Raw genomic sequence first — 11,675 nt, forward strand, 5'->3', positions numbered from 1 at the left:
AAGAGGAAAATGACGGTACCAACACATGATATGTCCATTCAAAGTTCAACTTAATCATAAATAAATAAATTGAAGATGACTGATTATGTTGCTATATAACTATACTGCTTGTATTTGAAATCCAGAGCTAGGAAAATTGCCATGAATCTGATACTATGAGGCCAGCCTGTTCTGTATAGCATATTTCAGATCAGCCTCAGCAGTACAGAAATGTGATGTTTCAAAATAAATAAATTCTGCTCACTTCAGCAACACATATACCAAAATTGGAACCATGGAGAAAAAATTAGCATGACCCCTGAGCAAAGATGACATGCAAATCTGTGAAGCATTCTGTATTTTTAAGTGAAAAGTAAATGAGGAGAAAAAGGATTGGAGAGATTGCTCCGTGTTTAAGGCACTTGCTTGCAAAGCTTAAGGAACTGGGTTTGCTTTTCCAGTACTCACCTAAAGCCAGATGCATGAGGTGGCACAGGTGTCTGGAGTTTGTTTTCAGTGGCTAAAAGCCCTGATGTACCCTTTCTCTCTATATGTCTGCCTCTTTCTCTCTAATTTTATTTTATTTTATTTTATTTTTTTAATTTTTATTAACATTTTTCATGATTATAAAATATATCCCATGGTAATTCCCTCCCTCCCCACCCCCACACTTTCCCGTTTGAAATTCCATTCTCCATCATATTACCTCCCCATTACAATCATTGTAATTACATATATACAATATCAACCTATTAAGTATCCTCCTCCCTTCCTTTCTCCACCCTTTGTCTCTTTTTCAAATTACTGGCCTCTGCTACTAAGTATTTTCATTCTCACGCAGAAGCCCAGTCATCTGTAGCTAGGATCCACATATGAGAGAGAACATGTGGCGCTTGGCTTTCTGGGCCTAAGTTACCTGACTTAGTATAATACTTTCGAGGTCCATCCATTTTTCTGCAAATTTCATAACTTCATTTTTCTTTACCGCTGAGTAGAACTCCATTGTATAAATGTACCACATCTTCATTATCCACTCATCTGTTGAGGGACATCTAGGCTGGTTCCATTTCCCAGCTATTATAAATTGAGCAGCAATAAACATGGTTGAGCATGTACTTCTAAGGAAATGAGATGAGTCCTTTGGATATATGCCTAGGAGCGCTATAGGTGGGTCATATGGTAAATCAATCTGAAGCTGTTTTAGGAACCTCCACACTGTTTTCCACAATGGCTGGACCAGATTGCATTCCCACCAGCAGTGAAGAAGGGTTCCTTTTTTTCCACATCCTGCCAACATTTATGATCATTTGTTTTCATGATGGTGGCCAATCTGACAGGAGTGAGATGGAATCTCAATGAGGTTTTAATCTGCATTTCCCTGATGACTAGTGACGTAGAACATTTTTTTAGATGCTTATATGCCATTCGTATTTCTTCCTTTGAGAACTCTCTATTTAGCTCCATAGCCCATTTTTTGATTGGCTTGTTTGATTCCTTATTATTTAACTTTTTGAGTTCTTTGTATATCCTAGTTATTAATCCTCTATCAGATATATAGCTGGCGAAGATTTTTTCCCATCCTGTAGGTTGCCTCTTTGCTTTTTTCACTGTGTCCTTTGCAGTGCAAAATCTTTGTAATTTCATTAGGTCCCAGTGGTTAATCTGTGGTTTTATTGCCTGAGCAATTGGGGTTGTATTCAGAAAGTCTTTGCCAAGACCAGTATGTTGAAGGGTTTCCCCTACTTTTTCCTCTAGCAGTTTCAAAGTTTCCGGTCTGATGTTAAGGTCTTTAATCCATTTGGACTTAATTCTTGTGCATGGCAAGAGAGAAGAATCTATTTTCATCCTTCTGCAGATATTTATCCAGTTTTCAAAACACCATTTGCTGAAGAGACTGTCTCTTCTCCAATGAGTATTTTTGGCATTTTTATCGAATATCAGGTGGCTATAGCTACTTGGGCTTACATCTGGGTCCTCTATTCTGTTCCACTGATCTACATGTCTGTTTTTGTGCCAGTACCATGCTGTTTTTGTTACTATGGCTCTGTAGTATAGGTTAAAATCAGGTATGGTGATACCACCAGCCTCTTTTTTGTTGCTCAGTATTATTTTAGATATTCGAGGTTTTTTGTGATTCCAAATGAATTTTTGGATTGTTTTTTCTATTTCCATGAAGAAAGCCTTTGGAATTTTGATAGGGATTGCATTAAATGTGTAGATTGCTTTAGGTAAGATTGCCATTTTCACAATATTGATTCTTCCAATCCAGGAACAAGGGATGTTTCTCCACTTTCTAGTGTCTTCTGCAATTTCTCGCTTGAGTGTTTTAAAGTTCTCATTGTATAGATTCTTTACTTCCTTGGTTAGGTTTATTCCAAGGTATTTTATTTTTTTTTGATACAATTTTGAATGGGAGTGATTCTCTGATTTCATCCTCTTTGTGTTTGTTGTTAGCATATACGAAGGCTACTGATTTCTGTGTATTTATTTTGTATCCTGCTACATTGCTGTAGGTTTTGATCAGCTCTAACAGCTTGCTAGTAGAGTCTCTAGGGTCCTTTATGTATAGAATCATGTCATCTGCAAATAATGATAACTTGATTTCTTCCTTTCCAATTTGTATCCTTTTTATGTGTGTCTCTTGCCTTATTGCTATGGCTAAAACTTCCAAAACTATATTAAATAGAAGTGGAGACAGTGGACACCCTTGTCTTGTTCCTGATTTTAGTGGAAAAGCTTCCAGTTTTTCCCCATTTAGTAATATGTTGGCTGTAGGCTTGTCATAAATAGCCTTTATTTTATTGAGATATGTTCCTTCTATTCCCAGTCTCTATAGGACTTTTATCATGAAGGGATGTTGGATTTTGTCAAATGCTTTCTCTGCATCTAATGAGATGATCATGTGATTTTTGTCCTTCAACCCGCTTATGTAATGTATTACATTTATAGATTTGCGTATATTGAACCATCCCTGCATCTCTGGGATAAAGCCTACTTGGTCAGGGTGAATGATCTTTTTGATATACTCTTGTATTCTGTTTGCCAATATTTTGTTGAGAATTTTTGCATCTATGTTCATGAGGGAGATTGGTCTGTAATTTTCTTTTTTTGTTCTATCTTTGCCTGGTTTTGGTATCAGGGTGATGCTGGCCTCATAGAAGGAGTTTGGTAGGATTCCTTCTTTTTCTATTTCCTGGAAAAGCTTAAGAAGCAATGGTGTTAGCTCTTCCTTAAAAGTCTGGTAAAATTCAGCAGTGAATCCATCCGGGCCTGGGCTTTTTTTAGTTGGGAGATTATTGATAACTGCTCGGATCTCCATGTTTGTTATAGGTCTATTTAAGTGATTAATCTCATTTTGATTTAATTTAGGTAGGTCATATAGATCAAGGAAATCATCCATTTCTTTCAGATTTTCATACTTTGTGGAGTATATGCTTTTATAGTATGTCCCTATAATTTTTTGAATTTCTCTGGAATCTGTTGTGATGTTACCTTGTTCATTTCTGATTTTATTAATTTGTGTCTCTTCTCTCTTTCTTTTGGTCAGATTTGCTAAGGGTTTATCAATCTTGTTTATCCTTTCAAAGAACCAACTCTTTGTTTCATTAATTCTTTGGATTGTTCTTTTTGTTTCTATTTCATTAATTTCTGCCCTAATCTTTATTATTTCTTCCCGTCTACTAATTTTTGGTTTGCCTTGTTCTTCTTTTTCCAAGGCTTTAAGGCGAAGCATTAGGTCGTTTACTTGCGACCTTTCTAATTTCTTAATATAGGCACTTAAGGCTATAAATTTACCTCTTAGAACTGCCTTCATTGTGTCCCACAGATTTTGGTATGTTGTGTTCTCATTATCATTTGACTCTATAAATTTTTTGATTTCCTTTTTGATTTCTTCATTGACCCACACATCATTTAGTAGTGTATTGTTTAGTTTCCATGATATTGTGTATGCTCTATAGCCTTTCTTGCTACTGATATGTAGTTTAATTCCATTGTGGTCAGATAGAATGCAAGGAATTATTTCAATTTTCCTGAATTTGTTAAGATTTGCTTTATGTCCTAATATATGGTCTATTTTAGAGAATGTTCCATGTGCTGCTGAAAAGAATGTATATTCTGCAGCCTTTGGATGAAATGTCCTGTATATATCTGTTAGGTCCATTCCTTCTATGACCTCATTTAGTCCAGATGCCTCTCTGTTTATTCTTTCCCTGGATGACCTGTCAATTGATGAGAGTGGGGTGTTAAAGTCACCCACCACCACTGTGTTTGGTGTTATCTGTGACCTTAGTTCTAATAGTGTTTGTTTGACGAATTTGGGAGCCCCCATGTTTGGTGCATATATGTTTAGGATTGTAACGTCCTCCTGTTGGAGTGTGCCCTTAATCAGTATAAAGTGACCTTCCTTATCTTTCTTGACTAATGTCGGACTAAAATCTACCCTGTCTGATATTAGGATTGCAACCCCTGCTTGTTTTCTAGGCCCATTTGCTTGAAACACCGTCTTCCAACCTTTCACCCTAAGATAATGTCTATCCTTTGTAGAAAGGTGAGTTTCTTGGAGACAACAAATTGTAGGATCCTGCTTTTTAACCCAGTCTGCAAATCTATATCTTTTCGTTGGAGCATTGAGACCGTTGATATTAAGAGGTATTATTGAAAGGTGTGTATTTATGTTTGCCATTTGTGTGTGTGTGTGTGTGTGTGTGTGTGTGTGTTACTGGTTCTATCTGTGCTCTCTTCTGTTAACTGGTATTTGAGTATAGCTTGTTTTTTCTAGGTTCCTTATATGTGTGCTTTTCCTTTTGTTCAGCATGGAGGATTCTATCAAGTATTTTCTGTAGAGCTGGTTTTGTCTTCAAATACTCCTTTAACCTGCTTTTGTCATGGAATGTCTTTATTTCTCCATCTATTTGAATGGATAACTTTGTAGGATAAAGTAACCTTGGTTGACAGTTGTTATCTTTCAGAACTTGGAATATATCACTCCAAGCCCTTCTGGCTTTAAAAGTTTGTGTTGAATAATCTGCTGTAATCCTGATGGGCTTGCTTTTGTAGATAACTTGATTTTTCTCTCTAACTGCTTTCAATAATTTTTCTTTGGTTTGTGTGTTTGGAAGTTTGATTATAATATGGCGAGGGGAGGTTCTTTCTGGGTTTTGTCTGGCTGGGGTTGTAAAGGCTTCCTGTATCTGTATTGGCACCTCTTTCCCAATTAGGGGGAAATTTTCCTCTATGATTTTTTTGAAGATGCCTACTATGCCTCTGGAGTGGAGTTCTTCTCCTTCTACTATGCCCTGAATTCTTATATTGGATCTTTCCATAGTGTCCCGAATATCTTGAAATTCCCACTCATACTTTTCTATAAGTTTGTTTTTCTCTTTGTTGGACTTCATTAGGTCTGCCACCTGGTCTTCTAGCTTAGATATTCTGTCCTCTCCCTCATCCATCCTACTGGTGAGATTTTCTACAGAGTTTTTTATTTCATTAACTGTGTTCTTCATTGCTAGTAATTCTGACTGGTTTTTCTTTATTATTTCTATTTCCCTATTTATGTCTTGTATTGCCTTCTTTATTTCATTAAATTGGTGTCCTGCCTCTTCTTTGATTCCTTTGATTTCCTCTTTGATTTCTTCCTTGATTGTTTTCATGTGTTCTTTGACCTCTTTGAACATATTTATAATTATTCTTTTGAACTGTTTCTCAGGCATTTCCTCTAACTCTTTCTCTCTGGAGGACATTTCTGATGCATTAATACTTTTAGGTGGATTTATATCATCTTGCTTTTTAGTGTTTCTTGTGTTATAATGTATATATTTTTGCATCTTGGATTAAGTTAATGCTTGGATTTTCTAGCTAGCTGTGTATTCTTAGCTGTATCAATTGATTTGATGTAATATATTTTCAGGGTAGGACCTTAAGGTATTAGGTGTGGCTCTTACGACTCTCAGAGTATCTATAAAGATGTTCTTAGGGGTTGAGATTCCCTGCTATAGGAGTATTCAAGCAGGCTGAGTGGAATAAAATACAGGTAGATTCTAAAATTTAAGTAAACACATTCAGTCAAAAACAGCCCCAAGTATGTATGCAAGAGTAGTTATTATAATGACCAGATCTTCTATCAACAAAGAGGTTTAGATTTCTGGTCTGTTGAGGGATCCAAGCCAGCTTGTAACCAAGTGAGACCCTTTCCTGGTGCAATCCCAGTTACCTTGGGTGATTTTGGTCTCAGTCAAGTTGCTGTCTGGGTCGTCGGGCTGCTGTTCTGATTTCTGGAGCTGGGCACTTGCTTTTCCTACGGGGCAAACCGAGCCGCTGCTGCTGCCTCTGCTGCTCCCATAGCTGCCACCACCGGAGCCACCACCGCTGCTGAAGCTGCCACTGCCGCTCCTGTGTCCGCTGTTCCCCCCGAAGCCGCTGCTGCGGGATCTGCTGCCGCTGCCGCTCCTGGGTCTGCTGCTGCTGGGGCCGCTGGTACCGGTGCTGGAGCCGCTGAAGTTCCTGCCGAACTCTGCTCCTGGTTGGGTCCCGCTGTCAGCCCAAGTTGGCGTGGCCGGGTCCCAGGCCGCTGCCGTGTTCGCTGGAGCTGGGCTCAGGCGGCTGCTCTATTTGTCTCGCTGCTCCACGTGTTCTACCTCACGGTCTTCTCCTCCCCTGCTCGCTGCCGCTCTCCCCTCACGTTTCCCGAGTTGCGGAGAGCGCGGTGTGAGGGGAAAATCCCGCACCTGGCTTTTCCTGCAGCTCGAGCTGGTCTGGCGGTTTTCTGCTGCGCCGCGGCTGCGGCGTTTGACCGAGCTGCCTGAGCCGCTGGAGCCACTTTTCCCGCCTGTGCGGGCTCTGGATGCTCTATAACTCTTCTACTTCTCCGCTGCCGCCTCAATTTCCTATACACCTCAATTTTTAGTAAAAGCGTGTATTTTGCTGAGTTTTTTTGGTCTTTTTCCCCCCTAGGCTGCTTTGGCGTGGTACCTACGCCGCCATCTTAACCGGAAGTCTTATTTTAGTTTTTTAAAGGAGAATAGAGGAAGAAATAAAGAAAAAAAAAAAAACATGAAGATATAGTTGTTGATTGTGTTCTTATAAAACAAAGTGATCCTATTTGAGAAAACATAGTATTCAAGTAAATCAAAAAACAATTAACAAGCCAGGCATGGTGGTGCATGCCTTTAATCCCAGTACTTGGGAGGCCAAGATAGGAGGATTGCCGTGAGTTCGAAGCCAGCATGAGAAGACATAATGAAATCCAGGTCAGCCTGAGCTATAGTGAGACCTTACCTCAAAAAGTAATAAAATAAAATAAAATAATAAAATAAAATAAAAAGACTTAACAAACTGCAGCATTTACATGGCCTTTCTGGATGTTACAAAGGTAGTAAAATAAGTCTTTTTTTTTTTTTTTTTAAATTTTTATTAACATTTTCCATGATTATAAAATATATCCCATGGTAGTTCCCTCCCTCCCCACCCCCACACTTTCCCGTTTGAAATTCCATTCTCAATCATATTACCTCCCATTACAATCATTATAATTACATATATACAATATCAACCTATTAAGTATCCTCCTCCCTTCCTTTCTCCACCCTTTATGTCTCCTTTTCAACTTACTGGCCTCTGCTACTAAGTATTTTCATTCTCACACAGAAGCCCAGTCATCTGTAGCTAGGATCCCCATATGAGGGAGAACATGTGGCGCTTGGCTTTCTGGGCCTGGGTTACCTGACTTAGTATAATACTTTCCAGGTCCATCCATTTTTCTGCAAATTTCATAACTTCATTTTTCTTTACCGCTGAGTAGAACTCCATTGTATAAATGTACCACATCTTCATTATCCACTCATCTGTTGAGGGACATCTAGGCTGGTTCCATTTCCCAGCTATTATAAATTGAGCAGCAATAAACATGGTTGAGCATGTACTTCTAAGGAAATGAGATGAGTCCTTTGGATATATGCCTAAGAGTGCTATAGCTGGGTCATATGGTAGATCAATCTCTAGCTGCTTTAGGAACCTCCACACTGTTTTCCACAATGGCTGGACCAGATTGCATTCCCACCAGCAGTGCAGAAGGGTTCCTTTTTTTCCACATCCCCGCCAACATTTATGATCATTTGTTTTCATGATGGTGGCCAATCTGACAGGAGTGAGATGGAATCTCAATGTAGTTTTAATCTGCATTTCCCTGATGACTAGTGACGTAGAACATTTTTTAGGTGCTTATATGCCATTCGTATTTCTTCCTTTGAGAACTCTCTATTTAGCTCCATAGCCCATTTTTTGATTGGCTTGTTTGATTCCTTATTAGTTAACTTTTTGAGTTCTTTGTATATCTTAGATATTAATCCTCTATCAGATATATAGCTGGCGAAGATTTTTTCCCATTCTGTAGCTTGCCTCTTTGCTTTTTTCACTGTGTCCTTTGCTGTGCAAAATCTTTGTAATTTCATTAGGTCCCAGTGGTTAATCTGTGGTTTTATTGCCTGAGCAATTGGGGTTGTATTCAGAAAGTCTTTGCCAAGACCAATATGTTGAAGGGTTTCCCCTACTTTTTCCTCTAGCACTTTCAGAGTTTCCGGTCTGATGTTAAGGTCTTTAATCCATTTGGACTTAATTCTTGTGCATGGCAAGAGAGAAGAATCTATTTTCATCCTTCTGCAGATATTTATCCAGTTTTCAAAACACCATTTGCTGAAGAGGCTGTCTCTTCTCCAATGAGTATTTTTGGCATTTTTATCGAATATCAGGTGGCTATAGCTACTTGGGCTTACATCTGGGTCCTCTATTCTGTTCCACTGATCTACATGTCTGTTTTTGTGCCAGTACCATGCTGTTTTTGTTACTATGGCTCTGTAGTATAGGTTAAAATCAGGTATGGTGATACCACCAGCCTCTTTTTTGTTGCTCAGTATTATTTTAGATATTCGAGGTTTTTTATGATTCCAAATGAATTTTTGGATTGTTTTTTCTATTTCTGTGAAGAAAGCCTTTGGAATTTTGATAGGGATTGCATTAAATGTGTAGATTGCTTTAGGTAAGATTGCCATTTTCACGATATTGATTCTTCCAAGCCAGGAACAAGGGATGTTTCTCCACTTTCTAGTGTCTTCTGCAATTTCTCGCTTGAGTGTTTTAAAGTTCTCATTGTATAGATTCTTTACTTCCTTGGTTAGGTTTATTCCAAGGTATTTTATTTTTTTTGATGCAATTGTGAATGGGAGTGATTCTCTGATTTCATCCTCTGTGTGTTTGTTGTTAGCATATACGAAGGCTACTGATTTCTGTGTATTTATTTTGTATCCTGCTACATTGCTGTAGGTTTTGATCAGCTCTAACAGCTTGCTAGTAGAGTCTTTAGGGTCCTTTATGTATAGAATCATGTCATCTGCAAATAATGATAACTTGATCTCTTCCTTTCCAATTTGTATCCCTTTTATGTGTGTCTCTTGCCTTATTGCTATGGCTAAGACTTCCAAAACTATATTAAATAGAAGTGGAGACAGTGGACACCCTTGTCTTGTTCCTGATTTTAGTGGAAAAGCTTCCAGTTTTTCCCCATTTAGTAATATGTTGGCTGTAGGCTTGTCATAAATAGCCTTTATTATATTGAGATATGTTCCTTCTATTCCCAGTCTCTGTAGGACTTTTATCATGAAGGGATGTTGGATTTTGTCAAATGCTTTCTCTGCATCTAATGAGATGATCATGTGATTTTTGTCCTTCAACCCGCTTATGTAATGTATTACATTTATAGATTTGCGTATATTGAACCATCCCTGCATCTCTGGGATAAAGCCTACTTGGTCAGGGTGAATGATCTTTTTGATATACTCTTGTATTCTGTTTGCCAATATTTTGTTGAGAATTTTTGCATCTATGTTCATGAGGGAGATTGGTCTGTAATTTTCTTTTTTTGTTCTATCTTTGCCTGGTTTTGGTATCAGGGTGATGCTGGCCTCATAGAAGGAGTTTGGTAGGATTCCTTCTTTTTCTATTTCCTGGAAAAGCTTAAGAAGCAATGGTGTTAGCTCTTCCTTAAAAGTCTGGTAAAATTCAGCAGTGAATCCATCCGGGCCTGGGCTTTTTTTAGTTGGGAGATTATTGATAACTGCTCGGATCTCCATGTTTGTTATAGGTCTATTTAAGTGATTAATCTCATTTTGATTTAATTTAGGTAGGTCATATAGATCAAGGAAATCATCCATTTCTTTCAGATTTTCATACTTTGTGGAGTATATGCTTTTATAGTATGTCCCTATAATTTTTTGAATTTCTCTGGAATCTGTTGTGATGTTACCTTGTTCATCTCTGATTTTATTAATTTGTGTCTCTTCTCTCTTTCTTTTGGTCAGATTTGCTAAGGGTTTATCAATCTTGTTTATCCTTTCAAAGAACCAACTCTTTGTTTCATTAATTCTTTGGATTGTTCTTTTTGTTTCTATTTCATTAATTTCTGCCCTAATCTTTATTATTTCTTCCCGTCTACTACTTTTTGGTTTGCCTTGTTCTTCTTTTTCCAAGGCTTTAAGGCAAAGCATTAGGTCATTTTCTTGCGACTTTTCTAATTTCTTAATATAGGCACTTAAGGCTATAAATTTACCTCTTAGAACTGCCTTCATTGTGTCCCACAGATTTTGGTATGTTGTGTTCTCATTATCATTTGACTCTATAAATTTTTTGATTAGTAAAATAAGTCTTTAAGATAAGAATAAATCTAAATCACTGTCTGGTGATCTTATCCAAGAAATTCAACCTATTAGTTGATATCTTTATTTAATTAAAAAAATACTAAAAATATTTACACTAATGGGAAATACTTAATATAAAATACAAATACATATAAAGGACATATGATTTTCTAATTTATTTCTTTAAAATATTTAAAGTATGCTTATTTGGATATAATATATTCTTCCAAAAATTTTTCAATTCTACCAAGTGCTGTTCCTACAGAACATGGAGTTATCTGGATAGAATCTGGAAGATAGTCAGTCCTTAGACAGCTCATCTAGTGCCTGAAGGTGTTACATGACTTACTTGGGGAAAATGATCAACATCTGTCCAAGCAACTCATGGTCTAAGCTACTCAGCAACAAATAACCTGACGTGATGCTCACATAAGTCCAATAGTGGCACACAGGCATGGTGGGAAATCAACTGCTCTTGATTTGGCTAACAGATCTGCTCAGTAGAATGGAACCCATAACTGGACTTGGAAAGCAAGTCAGAACCATATCCAAAAAATGAACCCACTCTCCACTATCAAGTTCCCACCATTTATCTGGTGTTGACTTCACTCTCCATTGGAGAATTTGCTTCCCTTTTTCAGGTGGATGCAAATCCTGAGGAGAGAAACAGCCCATTGCACCTTACCAGGGTCCCAACTGCAACTAAGAGCAATTGGGGAAATGAGAAAGAGTGCTGCTTTCTTCATGAACCTGGTACCAGCACAAGGGTGAAGGAGATAGACACAGAACATTCAACTCCTACCAAACCAGATATCCAGAGACACAGAAGCTCCCAAGACCTCATCACTGAAGTAGACATAAAACAAACCCATCATGGCTCAGGGAAATTTGCAGAAGAGGGGGGAAAGATTGTTAGAGCCACATGTTGGAACACTATTCACAAAGACATTTCCTCTTACCCATAACTGATGGCTATCCCCACAATGCATGACCTACATTCTACAATGAGGA

At 38.0% G+C, this 11,675-nt stretch overlaps 1 non-coding gene across 1 annotated transcript; it reads left to right on the forward strand.

Moving 5' to 3' along the window:
* Nucleotides 1-236: 236 nt before the first annotated feature.
* Nucleotides 237-343, forward strand: LOC123461875. The gene has a single exon (XR_006637934.1). It is a non-coding gene; the product is annotated as a U6 spliceosomal RNA (small nuclear RNA).
* The last annotated feature ends 11,332 nt before the right edge of the window (nucleotides 344-11,675 follow it).

The sequence above is a fragment of the Jaculus jaculus genome, chromosome 6, assembly GCF_020740685.1.
Source record: "Jaculus jaculus isolate mJacJac1 chromosome 6, mJacJac1.mat.Y.cur, whole genome shotgun sequence".
Lineage (NCBI taxonomy): Eukaryota > Metazoa > Chordata > Mammalia > Rodentia > Dipodidae > Jaculus > Jaculus jaculus.